Source organism: Dama dama, chromosome 20 (assembly GCF_033118175.1).
Source record: "Dama dama isolate Ldn47 chromosome 20, ASM3311817v1, whole genome shotgun sequence".
Classification (NCBI taxonomy): Eukaryota; Metazoa; Chordata; class Mammalia; order Artiodactyla; family Cervidae; genus Dama; species Dama dama.
In genome coordinates this window covers 2,769,162-2,795,327 of record NC_083700.1, presented here as the reverse complement: position 1 = coordinate 2,795,327, position 26,166 = coordinate 2,769,162, and the positions used below count along the sequence as shown (strand labels likewise).

Below are 26,166 nucleotides of genomic sequence, written 5' to 3'. Positions count from 1 at the left end.
GTATTTACTAAGTGCTGCCAGACACTAGAACAGGAATTGGGACTACAATGCTGAGTACAGAATGCTTACAACTCCACAGTAGACAAAATATTAAACAATTAAATACATAACATGGCTCGATGGTAAAGAATCCACCTACCAATCCCTGATCCGGGAAGATGCCCTGAAGAAGGAAATGGCAACCCACTCCAGTATTTTTGCCTGGAGAAGCAGTAAATACATAACTGCAAGTGTGAAAATCCCATGGAGGAAAAGAACAGGTGACAACACAGATCTGTAATTTATTTTGACATCCTTGACTAATCTTAAGAGTTTTCCAACCTTAAGAACAGGAATGTGACTTTTTCTCTGATTACATTTCTTAAATCCATGAAAAACAGACTTTATTTAAAACCACGTGCTGCTTTGGTTATTCCTACCCATCCTTTGAACTAGGCTTCCCAGGTGGCTCTTGATGAAGGTGAAAGAGGAGAGTGAAAAGGCTGGCTTAAAATTCAACATGCAAAAAACAAAGATCATGGCATCTGGACCTATTACTTCATGGCAAATAGATGGAGAAACAATGGAAACAGTGAGAGACTTTATTTTTTGGGCTCCAAAATCACTGCAGATGGTGACTGTTGTGATGAAATTAAAAGACGCTTGTTCCTTGGAAGAAAAGCTAAGACAGGCCTCGACAGCGTATTAAAAAGCAGAGACAACACTTTGCAAACAAAGGCCCATCTAGTCAAAGCTATGGTTTTTCCAGTAGTCATGTACGAATGTGAGAGTTGGATAATAAAGAAGGCTAAGTGCTGAAGAATTGATGCTTTTGAACTGTGGTATTGGAGAAGACTCTTGAGAGTCCCTTGGACAGCAAGGAGATTAAACCAGTCAATCTTAAAGGAAATCAGCTCTGAGTATTCACCGGAAGGACTGATACTGAAGCTGAATTTCGAATACTTTGGCCACCTGATGCGAAGAGCTGACTCACGCATGTATTTTGTATACAAGTTAAATAAGCAGGGTGACAATATACAGCCTTGACGTGCTCCTTCATTATTTTGCTCTATACAATTTCACTGTCACATGTGTAGATTTATGCAATCACCACTGCAATCAAAATACAGAACTATTTCGTCACAAAGAATTTCCCTGCTGCAACCCCACTTTGACTAAGTTAAATATGAAAGTTAAATAAGTAGGATGACAATATACAGCCTTGTTGTACTCCTTTCCAAATTTTTAACCAGTCTGTTGTTCCATGTCCAGCTCTAACTGCTGCCTCTTAGCCTGCATAAAAGCTTCTCAGACAGGTAAGGAGGCCTGGTATTCCCATCTCTTTGATCAATTTTTGTTGTGATCCATATAGTTTAGTGTAACCCACAGTCCCGTCTGTTTTGGGTGGCTCTGCATAGCACGGCTCATAGCTTTATTGAGTTATGTAAGCCCCTTCACCACAACAATGTGAAGGGTGATCTATGAAGGGAATATACTTATTTGCCATTCATATATCACCTTCAGTGACATGTCCATTTTTTTTCCTAAATTTTTCTAAAAATGCAAAAATCTGTTGCTTTGTTTCTTTTGGCCATTTCCCACAACTTGTGGGATCTTAGTTCCCTGACCAGGGATTGAATGGGGGGGACCCTTGGCAATGAAAGCATGGAGTTCTAACCACTGGACGGCCAGGGAATTCCCTCCAAGTCTCTTTTTTTCTAATAGATTTGTTTTTTTCTGCTTCAGTTTTGAGAATTCTTTATACATTGTAGATAACAATCCTTTATCAGGTATGTGCTTTGCCACTATTCTTCCTTACTGTGCATCCATTTAACAGAGTTTTGCACACAGAAAAACTTTTTAATTTTGATAAAGTCCAGGTTATCAATTTTTTTCTTTTACGAACTGTGCTTTTGGTGTCATGATTAAGCATTTTTAACTGAGGCCTATGTCCTAAAAATTTTCTTCTGTTTTTAATCCTAGTGTGAGGTTTAGGGTAAAAGTATTCCCCACCCGCCCCCCTCATTTGTTTAAAAGACTATTCTTCCTTCACTGTTTTTGTACTTTAGTCACAAATTCATTGGCTGTACTTGTCTAGATATTTCTGAGTTTTCTATTCTATTCTACTAATCAATGTGTCAATGTCCCTACTACTAAGCCTTGATTCTTATAAAAACTCTTAAAATTAAAGATGGATTCTTCACATTTTATTCTTCTTTTCAAAATTTTATTAACTTTTCTAATTCTTTTGCATTTCTGTATTAATTTTAGGATAACCATACCTATTAAAAATCTTAACAGAGTTAATGGATACAGACTACTATATAAAATAGATAAGTACAAGGACCTACTGAGTAGCACAAGGAATTACACTATTTTATAATAAACTATAAAGGAAAAGAGGGCTTCCCAGGTGGCTCTGTGGTGAAGAGTCCTCCTGTCAAAGCAGAGTTGTGGGTTTCATCTCTGGGCCAGGAAGATGCACTGGGTAAGGGAATGGTTGCCCACTCCAGTATTCTTGCCTGGAGAATCCCATGGGCAGAGGTCACAAAGAGGCGGACACGACCAGTGACTGAGTAGCACAGCAGCAATGGGAAAGAATCTGATCTCATATATCACTTTGCTGTATATCAGAAACTAACAACATTGTAAATCAACCATATTTCAACAAAAAAGCAAAAACAAAAACAAAAAATCTTCAAGGAATTTTAATAGGAATTACATCAAACGTGTGTATCAATCGGGGAAGAATTCATCTTTCCTATGTTGAATCTTCCAATCCATGAACACAGCACATCTCTCCATTTCCTCTCCATTTCCCTAAGTTTCCCTTAACTTCTCCTATTAGTATTTTGAAGTTTTCAGCAAAGAAGTCCTGAATATGTGCTGTTGGATTTTATTTTATTTTTATTTTTTTGTGTGCTGTTGGGTTTTAAATTAAATATTCTTTTTGGGTAGGGCTGCTGGAAACAAATTCTATTTGTTTTCCACCATCTAAGAATATCTTGATTTCTCCCTTCATTCCTGAAGGGTATTTTTCCTGAATATAGAAGTTCTGAGCTCTTTCTGTACTTGAGAAATATTTTGCAAATGTCTCATAGCCTCCATGGTTTCTGATGATTAATCCACTATTACTGGAACTGTTTTTCCCCATACATAAGGTGCCACTTCTCTCCTTGTATTTTCAAGATTTTTCCTTTGTCTTTAATTTTACATAAGTTTTATCTTGCACATTTCTTTGGATCTATCTTGTTTGGAATTTTCTCAGTTTCTTGGAGGTGCAGGTTTATGTCTTCTGCCAAGCATGGCAAGTTTGCATCCATTATTTCTTTAATTACTTCTCAGCCCTGCATTCTTTCACTCTTCTCCTTCTCTTGTTGTAGTCTTTTTTGGTCATAACCCTACAGGTACCTAAGGCTCTGCTCATTTATTTGCTCTATTTTTCCTTCTTGTTCAGATTGGGTAGTGTCTACTATCTTATCTTCAAGATCCCTTAGTCCCCTTCATTCTACTATAAGCCTACCCAGTGAGTTTTTTCTTTCAGTTATTATGGGTTTCAATGCTAAAACTTCCATTTAGCTCTTTATATTCTCTATTTCTTTATTGACGTTTTCTGTTTTTTCACTGAGCCTTTATTTTTTACTTCTTTTACTGTTTTGGTGAAGAAATTACAAGTGGAAATGCTTTAAAAAATTATGGGAATATGTAAAAAAGAAATAGAAGCCAGCTTGAAATGTCTCCCATTGACCAACTTTTGACAATTTGGACAAAGTGGAAAAAAAAAAATGATGACTTATAACCAATACTCATAGAAAGTCAAGATTCCATGCGTATATATAAATAAATGAACAGGGAGAAGAAAAAGTTCTTCCTTACAGTAGAATGTCAGGACAACCAACATTTGGAAACCATTATATTAGGTTGATACAAAAGCAATCGCGGTTTAGGGCTGTGAATTTTAAATTGCTAAAACTCGCCTCAAACACATCTTTATTAACAAAATAGGAACCATTTCATCGACACATTTTTGCCAATGAGAAATAAGTCTGTTTAATCCTGTAGCATAAAAATCCTTTCTTCAGGATTCACCACCTCCTGGCAAGCATTTTCTGTCTCCTACTGGTTGTGGAAGTGTTTTGCCTGAAAAAAGATGTCAAGATGCTTGAAGAAGCCAAGGTTGGTTGCTGAGAGGTCAGGTGAATATGGCAGGTGGGGCAAAATTTCATAGTCCAATTTGTTCAACTTTTGAAGTGTTGCTGGTGCAATGTGTGGTAGGATGCTGTCATGGAGAAGAACTGGGCCCATTCTGTTGACCAATACTGGCTGCAGGCCTTGCAGTTTTTGGTGCATCTCATCAATTTGCTGAGCCTGCTTCTCAGATGTAATGGTTTTGCCAGGATTCAGAAAGATCAGACTGGCAGGAAGACCACCAAACAGTGACCATGACCTATTTTTGGCACAAGTTTGGTTTGGGGAAGTGCTTTGGAGCTTTTCTCGGCCCAACCACTGAGCTGGTCATCGCCAATTTGGTATACAATCCACTTTTCGTCACACGTCACAATCCAATTGAGAAATGGTTCGCTGTTGTTGCATGGAATAAGAGAAGACAGTTCAAAATGACAATATTTTTTTGATTTTCAGTCAGCTCATGAGATATCCACTTATCAAACTTCACCTTTCCAATTTGCTTGAAATACCAAATGACCATAAAACGGTCGACATGGAATCTTCAGCAACTTCTGTAGTCATAAGAGGATCAGCTTCGATGACTGCTCTCAGTTGTCCATTGTCCACTTTCGATGCCCGGCCACCATGCTCCTTATCTTCAAGGCTCTTGTCTCCTTTGCAAAACTTCTTGAAGAAACACTGCACTGTATGCTCATTAGCAGTTCTTGAGCCAAATGCGGTGTTGATGTTTCGAGTTGTCTCTATTGCTTTATGACCCATTTTGAACTCAAATAAAAAAAACACTAAAATCTGCCTTTTGTCTAACACCATTTCTATAGTCTAAAATAAATATAAAATAATCAGCAGGTAATAAGTTATAGGAGTAAAAAAACTAAGCAGGAAATATGCATTAAAATAATGTATAAAATAATCTCATTTAAGAATGCATTCCAATATGAAATGGCAAAGTTTAACAATGTAAAACCAAAATTACTTTTGCACCAACCTAATAGTAGTAAATTCAGTCAAGAAACAACCAATGCTAAATTTAGTGGGTGAAAATTTGATGACAAGAATTTACAATTTGCACACAAAATATAAAACTTCTCAGGTAGCGCTAGTGGTAAGCAACCTTCCTGCCAATGCAAGAGACTTAAGAGACAGGTTGGATCCCTGGCTTGGGAAGATCCCCTGCAGGAGGGCATGGCAACCCACTCCAGTATTCTTGCCTGGAGAATTCCATGGACAGAGGACTTGGTGGGCTACAATCCATGAGATTGCAAAGAGTCCACAAAATAAATATTAATTACAAAGGGAAGAAGTGTACCTTGCAGTAAAGAAGCTTGGTAAACACCACCTTAATTGAGTGATCAAAGTGAGTATCACCAGTCAAGGGACAAATCAAACCTTCACCCCTCTAAAAAATGAGAACACTTCACTTCTGTGATATTCCTGCCATAGACACATAACTTGAATCTAGTCATGAGGAACTATCACAAAAGCTCCAATTCAAACACATTCCACAAAACATATTCTTCCAAAGTGTCACTGTGCTGAGAGATCAAGGAAAGACTAATGAACTATTCCAGATGGAAGAATACTAAAGAGATATGACAACTAAATGCAAAGCAGGATCTTGGATTGAATTCTTTTGCTATGAAGAGCATATCTAAGGGTAAAAATATTTGAATATGGTCTATGGATTAGTTGGTGGCAATGTATTATTGTGAATTTCCTGAGTTTTATGTTTGCATCAAAGTTATGCAGAAGAATGTCCTTATTTGCAGCAATTATATATACTGAAGTATCTGGGAATGATAGGGCATCAAGTCAGCAGCTTACTCTCCAAAGGTTCAGGGAAAAAGTTATCTGTACTATTTTTCAACATTTCTGTAAGTCTAAAATCATTTTACAAGAAAAAGGAAGATACAGCAGAGATTTGGGGGGTAGAGGAGGAAGAGATCAACATATTACCACACACTGTTTTATTATCCTAGTAGACTCTTGCTCTCTCCAATCTTCAGAAATCTCTGATCACAAGATGCATATTAACACAGGTGAAACCATAATTCTTCCAGAGTGTGAAATGTACAGATAATCTAGTATCAGAGTGCACCTGAAATAAACAGTATTCTGATGGGCATCTCAAAATACGGTGGAGGAGTTGACATTTTAAAGCTTTACACTGAATTAATGGTAGTTAATTTGTAGTTAACTTAATTAGTTAAATTAATGGATTTAAACTCAGATCTAAGCACTGAGTATTGGACAACTTTCCACAGCTGGTGTCACAGCACTTATTTATCATCCAACGAAAGAAAAAGAATTTGAAATACAGTACAACCAAAAATGCTATTAAATATTTTAGAAACTCAGTTAATTTTAAATAAAATCTACCCAGGCATAAGAAAATATTATAAAGTGAATTTTACTTTATTAAAATTGAAGTATAGTTGAATTTTCAATGTGGTATTACAGATATATTTCATATTCTTTTAAAATTACTATTTCAGTGGCTGTACAATGCACTATGTCTAACTTTTCCTACTTAAGAGACCCTAATCAAATGACTTCATATCCTTTATGGGTGAATTGTGTCTTCCCCAAAGATGCTAAAGGCCTAATCCCAGGATATGTGAATGTGGCCTTCTGTGGAAATAGGGTCTTTGGAGATGATCAAGTTAAGATGATGTCACCAGGGTGAGCTCCAGTCCAATACTATTGCTGTCTTTACAAAAGAGGAAAATTTAAATACAGAGGCAGATACACACAAAGGGAAGACAGGAAGAAGGGCATGTAACAGATTCTCCCTCACAACCTTCAGAAGGAACGAACAGTGACAAAACCTTAATCCTAAATTTTTAGCCTCCATGACTATGAGAAGATAAATTGCTGTTGTTTGAGGCACCTGATGTATGGTACTTTGTTATAGCATCCCTAGGAAACTTAACACAACATTTGAACCTTAACTGTCTCATCTGAAAAATGGGAATAATCATGCTGTCTCCCAAGGCTGTTCTTACAATGAGAATGTTAGTTATTTTGACAATAATCAGGAATTATAAAAATAACAGGATTATTTTAATATTCTAATAAATATTCAATATATACTAAAGATTTTTTCTATTTTAATCTTCAACATTCCTTAAAAGTATAAATTTTCCCTTTAAAAAGTTTTTTAAAAACCAGTTTATTGCAATATGATTGACACAAAAGGCTGTATATATTTAATGTGTACAAACTCAGTAAGTTTGGAGATAAATATACATCTGTGAGACTACAATTAAAGCCATAAACTTATTCATCACCTATAAAAGTTTCCTTTTGTGTCTCCCACCCCACTTTGTTTTTAATTAAAAATGTTTTTGTGGCAAGAGCACGTAAGTAAGATCTACCCTCTTGGCAAAATTTAAAGTATATAATACACTACTGTTAACTATAGTCTGAGAACTTAAAATCCCCACTAAATGGCTGTCTGGCCACATGAGCACTATACAGCAATCCCAGGTAGCCGTGACCCAGAGAGCTGGAAACAAAGGGTGTGGTTGGCCAAAAGTGGATGACAGAAGAATACGAAAAGTTTAAAAAGCTGACCGTCTATACAAAAAAAAGATATGTTTGTAAACAGTGCTTCTTGTCTTTGCTCTACTTCCTGTACTGTTACATTTACCTACATATTATAAGTGAAAGCATACATGTAGATATGTGTAGCACATGCCCAACAGAGTAGGAATTTAATATATGTCAGCTGCCCCAGCCCTACCTCACCTCCCTCCCCTTACTCAGCAGATGATGAGTAGCTGCAAGTAATATTTAGGGTAGTTACATAACTCTGTAATCTCATCATAATGTCACTGTATCAATAAATTTCTTCCACCTTCACAAGTTCCAGCTAGAACAGAAAGGTACCAATCTAACTTATATTATTGCTCATTTTGAACAGTAGAGATTAAAATGCACATAAATTACAATCCTATCCTATAAGATCTCCACACCACCAGGAATAAAACAGCTATGTGTGCCTGTGTGCTCGGTCACCCCACTGGGTCTGATTCGTTGTGACCCCAGGGACTGCAGCCCACCAGCCTCCTCTGTCCACGCAATTTTGCAGGCAGGAATACTGGAATGGGTTGCCATTTCGTGTTCCAGGGGATCTTCCCCATCCAGTGACAGAGCCATGTCTCCTGCACTGGCAGGTGAATTCTTTACCACTGAGCCACCTGGGAAGCCCCAATTATGTAACATGTGCAACTAAAAAAAAAAAATATTTCTTTATATCTCATTGTCTACATCGTACAACCCCCACTCTCTTTTGGCCAGGCAGGCTGTGGCAGTAATTTGGTGAAAGATTCCTGAGGAAAAGTGAGTTTCAAAGGATAAGTCAGCTAAGACAAGCAAAGATACTCCTAGTTTGAGAAACTCTGGTATTCTAGGTATTTTACTAAAGAAGAAGTATTTTCTTTAAACTTTTATCATTATAGTTTCATTTAAGATAATAAGCTTTTGTTTATCCCAAAGCTAGTCAGACACCTGAAATGTCTTAATTTCTGAGTAGTACTCTTTGCTATAATATCGATATTTTTTCATTAATGGAATCTTAGCCCTTTTTTTTAGGTTGAGTGATATTCTTTTTAATTGAAGGATAATTGCTTTACAGAATTTTCTGTTTTCTGTCAAAGCTCAACATGAATCAGCCATAGGTATGCGTACATCCCCTCCCTTTTGAAGCTCCCTCCCATCTCCCGCCCCACCCCACCCCTCTAGGTTGACACAGAGCCCCTGTTTGAGTTTCCTGAGACATACAGCAAATTCCCCTTGGCTATCTATTTTACATATGGTGATGTAAGTTTCCATGTTACTCTTTCCATATATCTCGCCCTCTCCTCCTTCTCCCCATGTCCGTAAGTCTATTCTCTATGTCTGTTTCTCCATTGCTACCCTGTAAGTAAATTCTTCAGTACCATTTTTCTAGATTCTGTATATAAGCGTTAGAATACGGTATTTATCTTTCTCTTTCTCACTCACTTCACTCTCTATAATAGGTTCTAGGTTCATCCACCTCATTAGAACTGACTCAAATATGTTTGTCTTTATGGCTGAGTAATATCACTGTGTATATGTACCAAAACTTCTTTATCCATTCATCTGTCAATGGACATCTAGGTTGCTTCCATGTTCTAGCTATTGTAAATAGTGCTGCAGTGAACAGTGGGATACATGTGTCTCTTACAATTTTGGTTTCCTCAGGGTATATACCTAGGAGTGGGATTGCTCTGTTATATGGTGGTTTTATTCCTAGGTTTTTAAGGAACCTCCATACTGTCTCTCACAGTGGCTGTATCAACTTACATTCCCACCAACAGTGCAGGAGCATTCCCTTTTCTCCACACCCTCTCTAGCACTTATTATTTGTAGACTTTTATTTATTTATTTATTTATTTTTATTAGTTGGAGGCTAATTACTTCACAACATTTCAGTGGGTTTTGTCATACATTGATATGAATCAGCCATAGAGTTACACGTATTCCCCATCCCGATCCCCCCTCCCACCTCCCTCTCCACCCGATTCCTCTGGGTCTTCCCAGTGCACCAGGCCGGAGCACTTGTCTCATGCATCCCACCTGGGCTGGTGATCTGTTTCACCATAGATAATATACATGCTGTTCTTTCGAAACATCCCACCCTCACTTTCTCCCACAGAGTTCAAAAGTCTGTTCTGTACTTCTGTGTCTCTTTTTCTGTTTTGCATATAGGGTTATCGTTACCATCTTTCTAAATTCCATATATATGTGTTAGTATGCTGTAATGTTCTTTATCTTTCTGGCTTACTTCACTCTGTATAATGGACTTTTAGAGGACAGCCATTCTCACTGGTGTGAGGTGATATCTCATTGTGGTTTTGATTTGCATTTCTCTAATAATGAGTGATGTTGAGCATCTTTTCATGTGTTTGTTAGCCATCTGTATGTCTTCTTTGGAGAAATGTCTGTTTAGGTTTTTTTCCCACTTTTTGATTGGGTTGTTTGTTTTTCTGGTATTCAGTTGTATGAACTGCTTGTATATTTTGGAAATTAATCCTTTGTCAGTTGTTTCACTTGCTATTATTTTCTCTCATTCTGAGAGTTGTCTTTTCACTTTGCTTATAGGTTCCTGTGCTGTGCAAAAGCCTTTAAGTTTAATCAGGTCCCACTTGTTTACTTTTGTTTTTATTTCCATTACTCTAACAGGTGGGTCATAAAGAATCTTGCTTTGATTTATGTCATCAAGTGTTCTGCCTATGTTTTCCTCTCAGAGTTTCATAGTTTCTGGTCTTACACTTAGGTCTTTAATCTATTTTGAGTTTATCTTTGTGTATGGTGTTAGTAAGTGTTCTAATTTCATTCTTTTATGTGTAACTGTCCACTTTTCCCAGCACCATATATTGAAGAGGCTGTCTTTGCCCCATTGCATATTCTTGCTTCCTTTGCCAAAAATAAGGTACCCGTAGGGGCATGGGTTTATTTCTGTGCTTTCTATCTTGTTCCATTGATCTATATTTCTGTTTTTGTGCCAGTACCATACTGTCTTGATGACTGTAGCCTTTGTAGTATAATCTGAGGTCAGGAAGGTTGATTCCTCCAGCTCCATTCTTCATTCTCAAGACTGGTTTGGCTATTTGGGGTTTTTTATGCTTCCATATGAATTTTGAAATTTTCTGTTCTAGTTCTGTGAAGAATGCCATTGGTAATTTGATAGGGATTGCATTGAATCTGTACATTGCATTTGGTAGTATAGTCATTTTCACAATATTGATTCCTCCTACCCAGGAACATGGAATACCTCTCCATCTGTTTATGTCATCTTTGATTTCTTTCATTAGTGTCTTATAATTTTCTGTGTACAGTTCTTTTGTCTCCTTAGGTAAGTTTATTCCTAGACATTTAATTCTTTTTGTTGCAATGGTGAATGGGATTGATTCCTTAATTTCTCTGATTTTTTCACTGTTCATATATACAAGTGCAAGTGATTTCTGTGTATTGATTTTGTATCCTGCAACTTTGCCAAATTCACTGATTAGCTCTAGTAATTTTCTGATACTACCTTTAGGGTTTTCTATGAACAGTAACATGTCATCTGCAAACAGTGAGAGCTTACTTCTTTTCTAATCTGGGTTCCTTTCATTTCTTTTTCTTCTCTCACTGCTATAGGTTGGACTTTTCAGAACTATGTTGAGTAATAGTGGTGAAAGTGGACACCCTTGTCTTGTTCCTGATCTTAGAGGGAATGCTTTCAGTTTTTCACCATTGAGGATAATGTTTGCCATAGGCTTATTATATCTGGCCTTTACTATGTTGAGGTAGGTTCCTTCTATACCCATTTTTTGAAGAGTTTTAATCATAAATAGGTGCTGAATTTTGTTAAAGGCTTTTCCCGCATCTATTGAGAAAATCATATGGTTTTTATCTTTCAATTTGTTAATATGGTGTATCACATTGATTGATTTGCGTATATTGAAGAATCCTTGCATCCCTGGAATAAACCCAAGTTGATTATAGTGTTATGAGCTTTTTGATGTGTTGCTGAACTCTGTTTGCTAAAATTTTGCTGAGGATTTTTGCATCTGTGTTCATCAGTGATATTGGCCTGTCATTTTCTTTTATTGTGTTGTCTTTGTCTGGTTTTGGTATCAGGGTTATGGTGGCCTCGTAGAATGAGTTTGGAAGCGTTCCTTCCTCTGCAATTTTTTTGAAAGATTCTTAGGATAGGCGTTAGCTCTTCTCTAAATGCTTGACAGAATTCTCCTGTGAAGCCATCTGGTCCCTGGCTTTTGTTTTTCGGGAGATTTTTGATCACAGCTTCAATTTCAGTGCTTGTACGTAATTTCTATTTCTTTCTGGTTCAGTCTTGGAAGATTGAACTTTTCTAAGAATCTGTCCATTTTTTCCAGGTTTTAGACTTCATTGCTATATAGTTGTCTCTTATAACAGTCTCTTAATATCATTTGTATTTCTGCATTGTCTGTTGTAACCTCTCCTTTTTCATTTCTAATTTTGTTGACTTGATTCTTCTCTCTTTTGTTCTTGATGAGTCTGGCTAAAGGTCTGTCAATTTTGTTTACCTTTTCAAAGAACCAGCTTTTAGTTTTATTAATCTTTACTATTGTTTCTTTCATTTCTTTCCATTTGTTTCTGCTTGGATCTTTATAATTTCTTTTCTTCTGCTAATTTTGTGGGGGGTTTTTTGTTGTTGTTCTTTTTCCAGTTGTTTTAGGTGTAAAGTTAGGTTGTCTATTCGATGTTTTTCTTGTTTCTTGAGGTGGGATTGTATTGCTATAAACTTCACTCTTAGAACTGCTTTTGCTGCATCCCATAGGTTTTGAGTTGTCTTGTTTTCATTGTCATTTGTTTCTAGAAATTTTCTGATTTCCCTTTTGATTTCTTCAGTAACCTGTTGGTTATTCAGACACGTGTTGTTTAATCTCCATGTCTTTGTTTTTCTTACAGTTTTTTTTTCTTGTAATTGATACCTAGTCTCATAGCTTTGTGGTCAGAGAAGATGCATGATACAATTTCAATTTTCTTAAATTTACCGAAGTTTGATTTGTGACCCAGGATGTGGTCTGTCCTGAAGAATGGTCCATGTGCACTTGAGAAGGTGTATTCTTCTGCATTTGGGTGGAATGTCCTGAAAAATATCAATGAGATCCATATCACCTATCATTTAAGACTTGTGTTTCCTTATTAATTTTCTTTTTTGATGATGTGTCCTTTGGTGTGAGTAGGGTGTTAAAAGTCTCCTACTATTATTACATTACTGTCAATTTCTCCTTTTATGTCTGTTAGTGTTTGTCTTATGTATTGAGATCTCCTATGTTGGGTGCATAGACATTTACAATTGTTGTGACTTCCTCTTGGATTGATCCCTTGATCATTATGTAGTGTCCTGCCTTATCTCTTGTAATCTTTACTTTCAGGTCTATTTTGTCTGATATGAGGATTGCTAGTCCAGCTTTCTGTTGCTTCCCATTTGCATGGAATGTATTTTTCCATCCTCTCACTTTCAGTCTATATGTGTCTTTAGGTATGAAGTAGGCTTCTTGTAGACAGCATATATATGGGTCTTGTTTTTGTATCCATTCAGCCAGTCTGTGTCTTTTGGTTGGCCAATTTAATCCATTTACATTTAAGTAATTATTGGTATATATGTTCCTATGCCATTTTCTTAATTGTTTGGGGTTGATTTTGTAAGTCTTTTTTCTTCTCTTGTATTTCTTGACTATATAAGTCCCTTTAACATTTGTCATAAAGCTGGTTTGGTGGTACTGAATTCTCTTAACTTCTGCTTGTCTGAAAAGCTTTTTATTTCTCCATCAATTTTGAATGAGATCCTTGCCAGGTACAGTAATCTTGGTTGTAGATTTTTACCTTTCAGTACTTTAAGTATATCCTGCCATTCCCTTCTTGCCTGAAGAGTTTCTGCCGAAAGATCAGCTGTTAAGTGTATGGGGTTTCCCTTGTATGTTATCTGTTGTTTCTCCCTTGCTGCTTTTCATATTCTTTCTTTGTGTTTCGTCTTCAACAGCTGATTAGTACATGTCTTGGCATGTTTCTCCTTGGGTTTATCCTGTAGGGGACTCTTTGTGCCTCTTGCACTTGACTATTTCCTTTTCCATGTTGGGGAAATTTTCAACTCTAATCTCTTCAAAAATTTTCTCATACCCTTTCTTTTTCTCTTCTTCTTCTAGGATACCTATAATTCGAAAGTTGGCACCTTTGATATGGTCCCAGAGGTCTCTGAGACTGTCCTCAGTTCTTTTCATTCTTTTTTAGTTTATCCTGCTCTTCAGAAGTTATTTCCACGATTTTATCTTCCAGCTCATTGATTCATTCTTCTGCTTCAGATATTCTGCTATTGATTCCTTCTAGAGTATTTTTAATTTCAGTAACTGTGTTGTCTCTGTATGTTTATTCTTTAATTCTTCTGCGTCTTTGTTAATTGATTCTTGCATTTTCTCCATCTTGTTTTCAAGGTTTTTGATCATCTTTACCATCATTATTCTGAATTCTCTTTCAGGTAGTTTGCCTATTTCCTCTTCATTTATTTGTACATCTGTATTTCTAGTTTGTTCCTTCATTTGTTTAGCATTTCTCTGTCTTTTCATTATTTTTTTAAAAATGTTTTTGTGTTTGAGGTCTCCTTTTCCCAGGCTTCAAGGAAAGTTGAATTCTTTCCTTGAAGAAGGCTGAATTCTTTCTTCTATTTGGTTTCTGCCCTCCTACGGTTGGTCCAGTGGTTTGTGTGAACTTCATATGTGGTGAGATTTGTGCTGGTTTTTGCTTATTTGTTTGTTTTTCCTCTGCTGGGCAAGGCTGAGTGAGGTGTTAATCATGTCTGTTGATGATTGGGTTTGTATTTTTGTTTTGTTTGTTGTTTAGTGAGGCATCCTGCACAGGGTGCTACTGGTGGTTGGGTGATGCCAGGTCTTTTATTCAAGTGGTTTCCTTTGTGTGAGTTCTCACTATTTGATACTCCCTAGGGTTAGTTTTCTGGTAGTCTAGGGTCTTGAAGTCAGTGCTCCTACTCCAAAGGCTCAGGGCTTGACCAACAAGTGGGTCTGTTATGGCATTAAGTGAGACCAAAACAAATATCCAAAAATGGGAAACCAAAGATGAACCCCAGACAAATGGCAATTATAAAATCAGACAAATAATAATAAAAATAATGGAATATACACACATACATATATACCCACAAGCAAAGTGAAAACAGTCCAACAAAAATAAAGTACAGTAGATTGACCTGGTGAACAAAGCAAATAAAAAATTATATTTACCAGTTAAGAACAAAACTAACTAAAGCACAAACTGGAAAACAAACTAAAGCAAGGTGCCAAGTGGGGAACAAAACAATGAAAATAAAACTAACAAATATGTTGAGAGGAAAGGAGAGAAAGAAAAGAAACAAAGAATAGATATGCAAAGTTAAACAGAGGTAGATAAAGATTATATATGTTAAAGATAACTGCAAGGGGAAAAGAACAGTAGGAAAAGCAAACAAAGGAATAAGTGTAGAAAAAATAACAATAGGCTTAAAAAATTTAAAAAAAAGAAAAGGGAAAAAAAAGAGGAAAACTCCGCTGAACTGCAAAAGCCCAATGTAGAGGCAGAGGTATATGACAACAATAAAAAATATGACTGAGGGGGAAGGAAAAAAAAGCTCAAAAGCTTAATTGGATTTCTTAGTGCCTGGCAGCACAAAGTGTGCAGGGACCTGGACTGCCTCTGCCACAGGAGTTATGGCCCTATCAGAGTCTTTTTTCCAAGCCTGTTGTAGCTGGTGATCAGAAGGCCTCTGTGGCCAGTCTGTCTCTGTAGCTCCGCCCATTCAGGCACTTAGGGGGCTCCCTTGCCTGGGGCCCTACTCTGCAGACTGGTGCATCAGTCACTTAAAGGGGCCCCCTAGGTGGGGTCCTATCTGTAGTTCAGGGTGTCAGGCGTTTGATGGGCCAGCCTCTCTATTCTTCAGCTGCAGACGCTGATGTGTGGGGAGAGAGAGGCTATGGAGATGGCTCCACACGCTACAATACTCAGCTGTATCACCTTGCTTCCACGGCTTCCTGGCTTTCCTCCACAGGCATTTCCCACCACGGTCTCCTCTCTCACATCCCCGCCATCTGTCTCTCTGCAGTCAACAGCATCCCTCGCCCTGGGATTGCTCCACAATCCCCAAACTCCAGCTCCCAGCTGCTGAGCCTTCCAGAGGATCAGCTCCTGTCCGGGGTACGTATGGCTGCAGCAAGGGATGTCTGACTCTCATTCCATTTATGCTGCTGCAGATCAGCTATTTCACTCTCAGCCTTAAATGTTTCTCCTCTGACTCAGACAACTGCCCTGATGTGTTCCCCCACCCGCTGAAGGCAGGTCCACTCCTACTAACACTCATGTTTTACTCCCTAGTTCTTTCATCCTAGTGAGTTTTGTGTGGTTCTATATATTCTTTGCCTCTGGTCAGGTACTCCTGTCTGCTCTCAGCTGGTTTTCTGCACGCACTTCTGTGTCTGAAGGTATATTCCTGACACATCCGTGGAGAAGAGATGTAATCCACGTCCATCTACTCCTCCACTATCTTGTTCTCCTCTTAACTAATTTTGAAAGGTCCACTTTAAAAATATTTTAGGAAGGTAATCATTGCTTGATGATCAACTATAATAAGTAGAAACATGGAGACAAACTTTCAATCACACAAAATATACATATGGACTTGCTCAAATTAGTTTAAACGTATTTATAATATACAAATATTATATATTGGAGAAGGAAATGGCTACCCACTCCAGTATTCTTGCCTGGAGAAGCCCATTGACAGAGGAGCCTGGCCGGCTACAGTCCAAGGGGTTGCAAAGAGTCAGACATGACTGACCACATTATATATTTTTTGAGGGGGTATAAGGCCTACAGATACAATTTTATGGTTTCTCCACACTACTTCAACATGTCTTTAAAGTGGTAAAATTTGGGGATGGATGAGTTAAGAGGAAATAATTCCATAATCAGTATCAGTTAATAAGGAATGGGTTGGATTTATGATTAAATTTTAATTTAAAAAATAAACAGGCTTCACAGTTTAGTAATAGGCTTTGAAAGCAGAGGAAAGTATGTTTAAACTCCAGTTCTAGAACTCTAAAATTCTAAACTATGACTCTTTCTAAGCCTCAGTTCCCTCATCTGTAAAACAGGTACAATAATACTCCCAAGGGTTCTCCTCAGATTTGAACAAAACATATCTAAAAGCTTCAATGGCACCTAGTAGTTAATTAATTGTTCTAATATTGCTATTAATAGACAAAGTATTTAATGTAGAATAAATAAAACTATTTTCTCTGTTGCTATATTAAGTTATACAAAAGGGAAATTCACATGAAATGTCATTATGGTTTTTTATTCCCTTAAGCAAGTTAATTTATATTTAAGGTACTTAAAAAAATAAGAATTTTTAAAAGGCACTAGATTAGGAGTCTAGATTCTGATCTTAGCTCCACACTGGCTAACTGAACTTCCTTAAAAAAGTTACTTCATCAATCTAATATTCACTTAGGTCATTTGTAAAATGGTAAAATCTAAGTTATAATATTTTGATTACTAGATTAATTGTATAAAACTACAAAGCACTTCTATTAAACTACCACATAGGTATTATTACTAATGTTATATTATCACAATAAAAATGAGATTTAACATGTACCTATTTACATTAATTTCACAACTTTTTCAAGAGAAATTAGAGCCAAATCTAAGTAGTAGGGCCAATCCTAAACTGTTTTCCATTGCTGGGTAGGACACAGGCATGCTAAGCGTTAAGTATCATATCAATAAATATCAAACAAATTTCAGAGTTAAAAATGAACTGTAATATATTGAGTCATTTTTATAGTCATTCTGCAAACTTAAAGGTAATCATCATAACACCTGGATTTATCACAGGCCACTAAATTCATAGCTTTTGTTAGCATAAAATATTTACCAGGCATAGAAAGACTGCCTTCTTTCTTTGAACTGAGTCACTGAAACCTGAGAGCGGTTTGGTAACTAAAAAGGCAGGAAAGCTCTTCTCACTTTCCCAGTCTATGAACACAAAAAGAGAAAAGGGCAAGACTGAGCAAGCTGTATAAAATGACCTAAGGCTTTAAGGGGGAACAGTGACATCAGTGGGGAACACTGGAACGGTTAGCTGCTTAAACACAAAGTGACTGGAAACAGGTATCTCACTTGTGCCTACTTCCTCATCTACAGAATAGGGATACCAGCATCAGCAGTTACTTCAGAAACATGGAGGTCAATCAGAAGACTCTTGGACTATGTATTATAAGGGGGTGGTCCTTCGTGAAGCTCAACAGCCTACTTCATATTTTAAGGGTATACTTCATTAACTTTAAAAAAGACCCCCAAATCTGACATTAACCTCCTTCCAAATTTACAAGCATCTACTTCAATTGGCTGAAAACACACTCACATAGATGATGGGCATACATCAATATAGACTGTTATCACTGAATTCTGGGAAAAGGTGCAAGACTACATTTTGTCTTCAGGAAATAAGAAAGGTCAGTATTTCGTACACACAGGTGTGTACATTTACTGTCACTGACTGACCATCACATTCTTTGCCACAAGGGCTCAGAACCCTGAACAGTAGGTTCAAGCAGCCCTAATGGATGAAGAGCTGGTACAGACATTGACTCTTATTTACTCCTACCTCTACTTCATAGCTTTGTCTGAATTAGTACGACATGACTAATTAGTATAACTGGCATAAATTAGTACAACATTAATGAAACCACACACAGGGCAACAATCTAACCATTTATTACTTTACAGTAAAAGAGAATAATATTTTTTTCCAATACATCAATCATGTATGTAGGGATGAGCCTGAAAGTTTGAGTCATAAATTTTAACATTCTTCACTAAAATTGGCCCTCCATATCTATGGGTTCTGCATCCAAGGATTCAATCAATCCATGTAAATCAAAAATACTTTAAAAAAAAAAAAAAAACCCAGAAAGTTTCAAAAAGCAAAACCTGAATTTGCCACATGCTGGCAACTATTTACAGGGCATCTGCATTATATTCACAACTATTTATGCAGCCTTTATATTGTATTAAGTATTATAAGTAATCAAAAGGTGATTTAAAGTACTATACAGGAGATACACAAATTCTATGCCTTCCTATACAAGGGACTTCAGCACACTTGGGTTTTGGTATCCATGAGGGTCATGAAACCAATTTCCCCAGTGCTAAGGGATGGCTGTACTTGTAAAAAAAAAAAAAAAAATTTTTTTAAGAAACATACATGGAGAGACATCCATGTATGTATCCATTGGTGATCCAGTGGTTAATAATCTGCCTGCCAACAGAGGGGACAAGCCACCTCAATGAGATGTCCAAGAAGAGAGTAGCCCCCGCTCACTGCAACTAGAGAAAGTCCTCACACAGCAATGAAGACCCAGAACAGCACCCGCCCCCCAAAAAAGGAAACATACATGGATGCAGTTTTTCCTTAGTATCTAACACATTACAGTTTATACACTACAAAATATTCTTTTCATTTTTCCATTAATTTCTGTATACGTATTTGTAATTCCTTCTCTATTTCCTTTAAGACAACAGAGAGCAGTTTAAAAAAAAAAAAAACAAAAAAAAACCCCAGATAGTTTTTAAAGTAACCAGAGAGATACAATGGAGAAAAACCACTGGGTAAATCAAACATGCCATATACCATTAAAATCAATGAATTCAAGCCAACTGAAGTTTTCTGAAGGTCATAATTGAAAATAAATTGCTAAATGCCTTCAGTATTTTTGAATAGCTTTATTTTTGGCTGTGCTGGGCCTTGTTGCCTTGAGTGGGTTTTCTCTAGCTGCGGAGAGCAGCGGCTGCTCATGTGTAGGCTTCTCATCGGGCTGGCTTCTCCCGTTGCAGAGCACAGGCTCGAGTCTGTGCCGGCTTCGGGGGCCACTGCACACGGGCTCAACGGCGGTGGTGCACTGGCTTAATTGCTCCAAGGCACATGGGATCTTCCCGACCAGGGAATGAACCAGTGCCTCCCACATTGTGTGGGGGATTCTTAACCACTGGTCCACCAGGGAAGCCCAATACCTTCAGTATTACACCTGCAAAATGTACTTTTGAAATCATGTTTTAAGTGAGTTGACAATCAGTCACAATTTACAAAGAAAAAAACCTAGGAAATTCAAAGCAGAATGTTTAGCTACATCAAGAATTATTTTATAATCTGTCTTATGATAAGAAGCACGATGAAATTTACTCAAAGGTCATATTCTTGACTTTACAAACAAGGCAGGAAGCAGAAGAGAACATACATTTGACTTGTTTTCTGCTGCTTGTTATTTTCGTTTCTCAAATTAGGAAACACCTAAATTATAAGAACATTTTTACTCAAATATTCAAGGGAAAAGTTTTACTTAAGGGATAAATTCAAATCTCAATTTCTAAGCTTACCATATTGCCAGCAATTCATTCTCTTGGAAAAAGAAATATAAAGAAAACATACTCTAAGGTCATCATTATTGTCTTAAATTTTTAAAACAATTCTCCATCAAAGCAGCAATACAGAATAAATATAAGCAGGAAACTGATTTGCAGGCTCCTCTTCTCCTCTGTTAAATACTGATGTTCCTTAGGGCACATCCTTGGTCCACTTTGGACTATACCAGTGACTGCCGAAGTGCCACTAGTGGGCCAGAGCTGATCCAGTGATATCTATTTCATTGACTTTGATGCCTGACTGCAGGTTACATACTAATGGTCCACGCTGGTTGCCATTCCGACTCTCTCACTTGGATAAAGGCAAGATCTGAAAGATTAACTTTAATCTGAAATTTTCTAAATTTCTGAAATTAATCTAAAATTAATCTGAAAGATTAATCTCCCAAGCTACTGACTTGTTCAGGAATGAACTGTATGTATACAAGAACTTTACTCAAATCTGGCCGACGAAATTAAGGAAAGAGCTCCTGAACTTTTATGGGACAGTTACTCTCACTTTGAATACAGACAGTAAGTGGTGACTCTCCTTCCTCTGGACACGAATAAGGAAGCATAGTTTCCTGGTTGCTGCTGGAAGTTGTTTTGCAACCATAAATAAAAGAACCTGAGGGCACAGCAACTCAGAGGCCAGTCCTACCGTCTCTAAAGCGTCTGATCTCTTAATTATGTGAGCCAAGTCAAACGAGATATTTGGGAGTGTGTGTGTGCACGTGTGTGTATACATGCACACGATTCTCTAACATGAATGTGAGAGAAAACAGCAGGACTGTGGAAAAGGCATGTCGGGTCTCAGGAGCTCCAAGCCAGCCGCACCGCTACAGGTCAGCCGGGCTGCACTCTGCCCACCGTGAAGGGACGAGAGCCCCTAAAGTAACGTCCCTCAGATACTCTTCTACCATCTGAGACCGTCTGGGGGACAAACGGGGCTGTGAAAATTCTCCATTCTAAGCCTGAATTTACCATTAAACAGATTTCATTTTCACTTTGGAAAAATTCCCCAATAATAAGCTAATATGCAATAGAATATGCTCAATGTAAACGAGAAGCACCGAGCACCTCCTCCCACCCTAAAAAAACGAAACTTGAGAAAAAAACAAAACAGCATCATATTGTAGACCACTCCATAAAATCTCCTTAAAGAGGCCATGAACCTCCAAACATTTCACCATTTGAGTTGAACCCCTTCTTATAAATATACCATTCTTTTGTAGTAAAATCTCAATACTTAGAGAGAAATTAGGAAGATGAAAAGTACAGGCCTTTAAAGAAAATAAAAGTGGCACAACTGATCTTAACATAATCAGCGTGTACATACTACCACTGAACATTTTAAAAGTTTTCCTTTATCCTTTAACAAGAATGGTTTAAGTACCACTGTCTTCGATCACTAGATTTAGAATTGAATCTAACATAAAGGTAAACTTTATCTCTCCTGGTTCTTACAAACAACAAAGGATGAAAATCACAGAGTTTCAGAACAAGAGAAATGTCAACAATAATCAATCTAATGCCTTCGATACTAGGAACTTGTGTGCAAGGCTGCATGATTTATTTTGAAATACTCTTGTGAACGATGGCACAGCTGAAATTCAGATCCATTTTCTGATTTTTGGTACATATAAGTGTTCCTCACATTGACCACCTTCTCTTTTAGAAATGCAAAAGTATTTTCTAAGGAAATTTACAAAATCACTTTTTAAAAAGTAACTGATGTCATGTTAATCGTTTTAAGTATACCAACTACTGATCATTAGTCTCTAAAGATCACTTTAAAATAATGTTTATACATATTCATCCAATAATTTCTTCACTCAAAAAAAAAACTTTTAAGAAATTATGGACTTCCTTGGTGGTGCAGTGGATAAGAGTCCATCTGCCAAGGCAGGGGACACGGCTTTGACCCCTCGTCCAGGAAGAGTCCACAAGTCTGGAAGTGACTAAGTCTGTGCACCTGAAGTACTGGACAAGGGCGCTGCCACTGCCAATGCTGCGTGCTGGAAGCACTGAGGCCTGAAAACCTACAGCCTGCCCTCCAGAACAAGACAAGCCGTCACAACGACAAAGTCTGCACAGCACAACCAGAGAGCAGCCTCCATGTGCCCAACAAGAGAAAAGCCTGAGCAAAGCAACAAAACCCAGCACAGTCAAAAATAATAACAATAAAAAAGTAAAAAAAAAAAAAGTCAATCATTATGTACAGGGTCCTGTACTCTGCTCTATGAAGCCAGAAAGATCAGACATGAAAAGCTAGGACATTAGAAATCTATAATTTAAGTAAAGGCTAAGAAATGTTTTTACTTTTAAAAGGGAACAAACATACACATATTTTAATACAAAGAGAAAAGGTCATTTTCATAAAATTTTAAGATTCCTTACTAATGTTGAAAACCTATAAATAACTACATATTTATGTAATAATGTTTATTATAAATAATAGATAAAATGTTTAAATTCTGTGACATCATTTGGGGTTCTTAATATTACCTTTCAGGTTTCATATCTAAGAAATTCATATCCTTTGCCATTATCTCTTGCCTCCTGCTTATTTAACTTATACACAGAGTATGTTATGCGAAATCCCATGCTGGATGAAGCACAAGCTGGAATCAAGATTGCCGGGAGAAATATCAATACCTCAGATATGCAGATAACATCACCCTTATGGCTGAAAGCAAAGAGGAACTGCAGAGCCCCTTGATGAAGGTGAAAGTGGAAAGTGAAAAACCTGGCTTGGAACTCAACATTCAAAAAACTAGGATAATGGCATCTGGTCCCATCACTTCTTGGCAAATAGATGAATAAACAGCATAAAAAGTAACAGACTTTATTTCCTTGGGCTTCAAAATCACTGCCAATGGTGACTGCAGCCTTGAAATTAAAAGACGCTCCTTGGAAGAAAAGTTATGACAAATCTAGAGAGTCTATTAAAAAGCAGAGAGATCACTTTGCCAACCAAGATCTGAATAGTCAAAGATATGGTTTTTCCAGTGGTCATGTATGGATGTGAGAGTTGGACTACAAAGGAAATTGAGCACCAAAGAATTGATGCTTCTGAACTGTGGTGTTGAAGAAGACTCTTGAGAGTCTCTTGGACTACAAGGAGATGAGACCAGTCAATCCTAAAGGAAATCAATCCAGAATATTCATTGGAAGGATTGATAATGAAGCTAAAACTCCAATACTTTGGCCACCTGATGCGAAGAGCTTACTCATTACAAAAGACCCTGATGCTTGGAAACACTGAAGGCAGGAGGAGAAGGGGACCACAGAGGATGAGATGGTTGGATGGCATCACCGACTCAACAGATGTCTGAACAAGCTCCAGGAAATGAAGGCCAGGGAAAGCTGGTATGCTCTAGTCCATGGGGTCACAAAGAGTCAAACACGACTGAGCGACAGACAACAACCAACCACTTGTCTCCTATACGAAAAATCTAGATTTGTAAGTCAAAAATGTTTAGTTTCACAGGCTGAATACAGGATAGGGCAAAAATCAGGGTAATTTACCTTATCCAAGTCAGTAAAAGAAATTCAAGCTATGACAATCTGGTGTGCTTTTCACAGCATCATAACATTAAAATAAATTTCCTCAAAATGTAAGGCCATGTTAACCCACCACATAAACTCTCTAAATGCACACCTGCTCCAACAGGGCTCATGCCTCAGGCTGTGGGATCCGGGAGCTGCACCCAGGCCGTTCGTACCTCCGCAGGGGATTCAACCACAGGTCTGGCTCAGCGCTCTTCAGTATTCAGTACCACTTCAGCATTCCTGCCTGGAGCGCCCCACGAACAGTATGAAAAGGCAAAAGACAGGTCACTGAAAGATGAACTCCCCAGGTCGATAGGTGCCCAATATGCTACTGGGGAAGAGCAGAGAAATAACTCCAGAAAGAATGAAGAGACAGAGCCACAGTGAAAACAACACCCAGTTGTGGATGTGACTGGTGATGGAAGTAAAGTCCGATGCTGTAAAGAGCAATATTGTATAGGAACCTGGAATGTCAGGTCCATGAATCAAGGTAAATCAGAAGTGGTCAAACAGGAGATGGCAAGAGTGAACCAGTATTTTAGGAATCAGTGAACTAAAATGGACTGGAATGGGTGAATTAAATTCAAATGACCATTATATCTACTACTGTGAGCAAGAATCCCTTAGATGAAATGGAGTAGCCCTCATAGTCAACAAAAGAGTCCGATATGCAGTACTTGGGTGTAATCTCAAAACCAACAGAACGATCTGTTTGTTTCCAATGCAAATCACTCAATATCACAGTAATCCATGTCTATGCCCCAACCAGTAACGCTGAAGATGCTGAAATTGAATGGTTCTATGAAGACCTACAAGACTTTCTAGAACTAACACCCAAAAAACGTGTCCTTTTCATCATAGGGGACTGGAATGCAAAAGTAGGAAGTAAAGAGATACCTGGAGTAACAGGCAAATTTGGCCTTGGAGTACAAAATGAAGCAGGGCATAAGCTAACAGAGTTCTGCCAAGAGAACGCACTGGTCATAGCCAAAACCCTCTTCCAACAACACAAGAGATGACTCTAGACATGGACATCACCAGATGGTCAGTACCGAAATCAGACTGATTATATTCTTTGCAGCTAAAGATGCAGAACCTCTATAAAGTCAGCAAAAATAAGATCAGAAGCTGACTGTGGCTCAGATCATGAACTCCATATTGCCAAATTCAGACGAAAATTGAACAAAGTTGGGAAAACCACTAGACCATTCAGGTATGACCTAAATAAAATCCCTTATGATTATACAGTGGAAGTGAAAACGGATTCAAGGGTTTAGATCTGATAGATAGAGTGCCTGAAGAACTATGGACAGAGGTTTGTAACATAATACAAGAGGCAGTGATCTAAACCATCCCCAAGAAAAAGAAATGCAAAAAGGCAAACTGGTTGTCTGAGGAGGCCTTACAAATATTTGAGAAAAGGAGAGAAGCAAAAGAAAAAGGAGAAAAGGAAAGATACACCCATCTGAAGGCAGAGTTCTAAAGAAGCCCAAGAAGACATAAGAAGGCTTCCTCAGCGATCAGTGCAAAGAAATAGAGGAAAACAACAGAATGGGAAAGAATAGAGATCTCTTCAGGAAAATTATAGAGATACTAAGGGCATATTTCATGCAAAGATGGGCACAATAAAGGACAGAATGGTATGGACCTAACAGAAGCAGAAGTTATTAAGAGGTGGCACGAATACACAGAAGAACGAGATAAAAAAGACCTTCATGACCTAGATAACAATACTGGTGTGATCACTCACCTAGAGACAGGCATCCTGGAATGCACAGTCAAGTGGGCCTTAGGAAGCATCACTACGAACAAAGCTAGTGGAGGTAATGGAATTCCAGCTGATCTATTTCAAATCCTAAAAGATGATGCTGTGAAAGTGCTGAACTCAATATGTCAGCAAATTTGGAAAACTCAGCAGCGTCCAGAGGACTGGAAAAGGTCAGTTTTCATTCCAGTCCCAAAGAAGGGCAACGCCAAAGAATGCTTGAACTACCACACAATTGTACCCATCTCACATGCTAGCAAAGTAATGCTCAAAATTCTCCAAGCTTCAATAGTATGTGAACCATGAACTTCCAGATGTTCAAGGTGGATTTAGAAAAGGCAGAGGAACCAGAGATCAAATTGTCAATATCTGGTGGATCATAGAAAAAGAAAGAGAAATCCAGAAAAACATCTACATCTGTTTTATTGACTACGCCAAAGCCTTTGACTGTGTGGATCACAACAAACTGGAAAATTCTTCGAGACATAAGAATAGCAGACCACCTTACTTGCCTCCTGAGAAACCCATATGCAGGTCAAGAAACAACAGTTAGAACCGGACATGGAACAGCGGACTGGTTTCCAATCGGGAAAGGAGTACATCAAGGATGTATAACATCACCGTGCTTATTTAACTTACATGCAGAATACATCATGCAAAATGCCTGGCTGTAT

General features: G+C 37.7%; 1 protein-coding gene and 1 long non-coding RNA gene across 2 annotated transcripts in view; one reads left to right on the top strand and one right to left on the bottom strand.

The window, feature by feature from the left end:
* The window catches only part of POU2F1 (POU class 2 homeobox 1), a 205,293-nt gene that overhangs the window by 101,329 nt on the left and 77,798 nt on the right, over positions 1–26,166 (bottom strand). The window lies entirely within an intron of this gene.
* The window catches only part of LOC133040455 (uncharacterized), a 46,920-nt gene that overhangs the window by 5,304 nt on the left and 15,450 nt on the right, over positions 1–26,166 (top strand). The window contains exon 2 of the long non-coding RNA XR_009688964.1: positions 15,761–15,906. This is a non-coding gene — a long non-coding RNA (uncharacterized LOC133040455). The remainder of the gene's footprint in view (positions 1–15,760; positions 15,907–26,166) is intronic.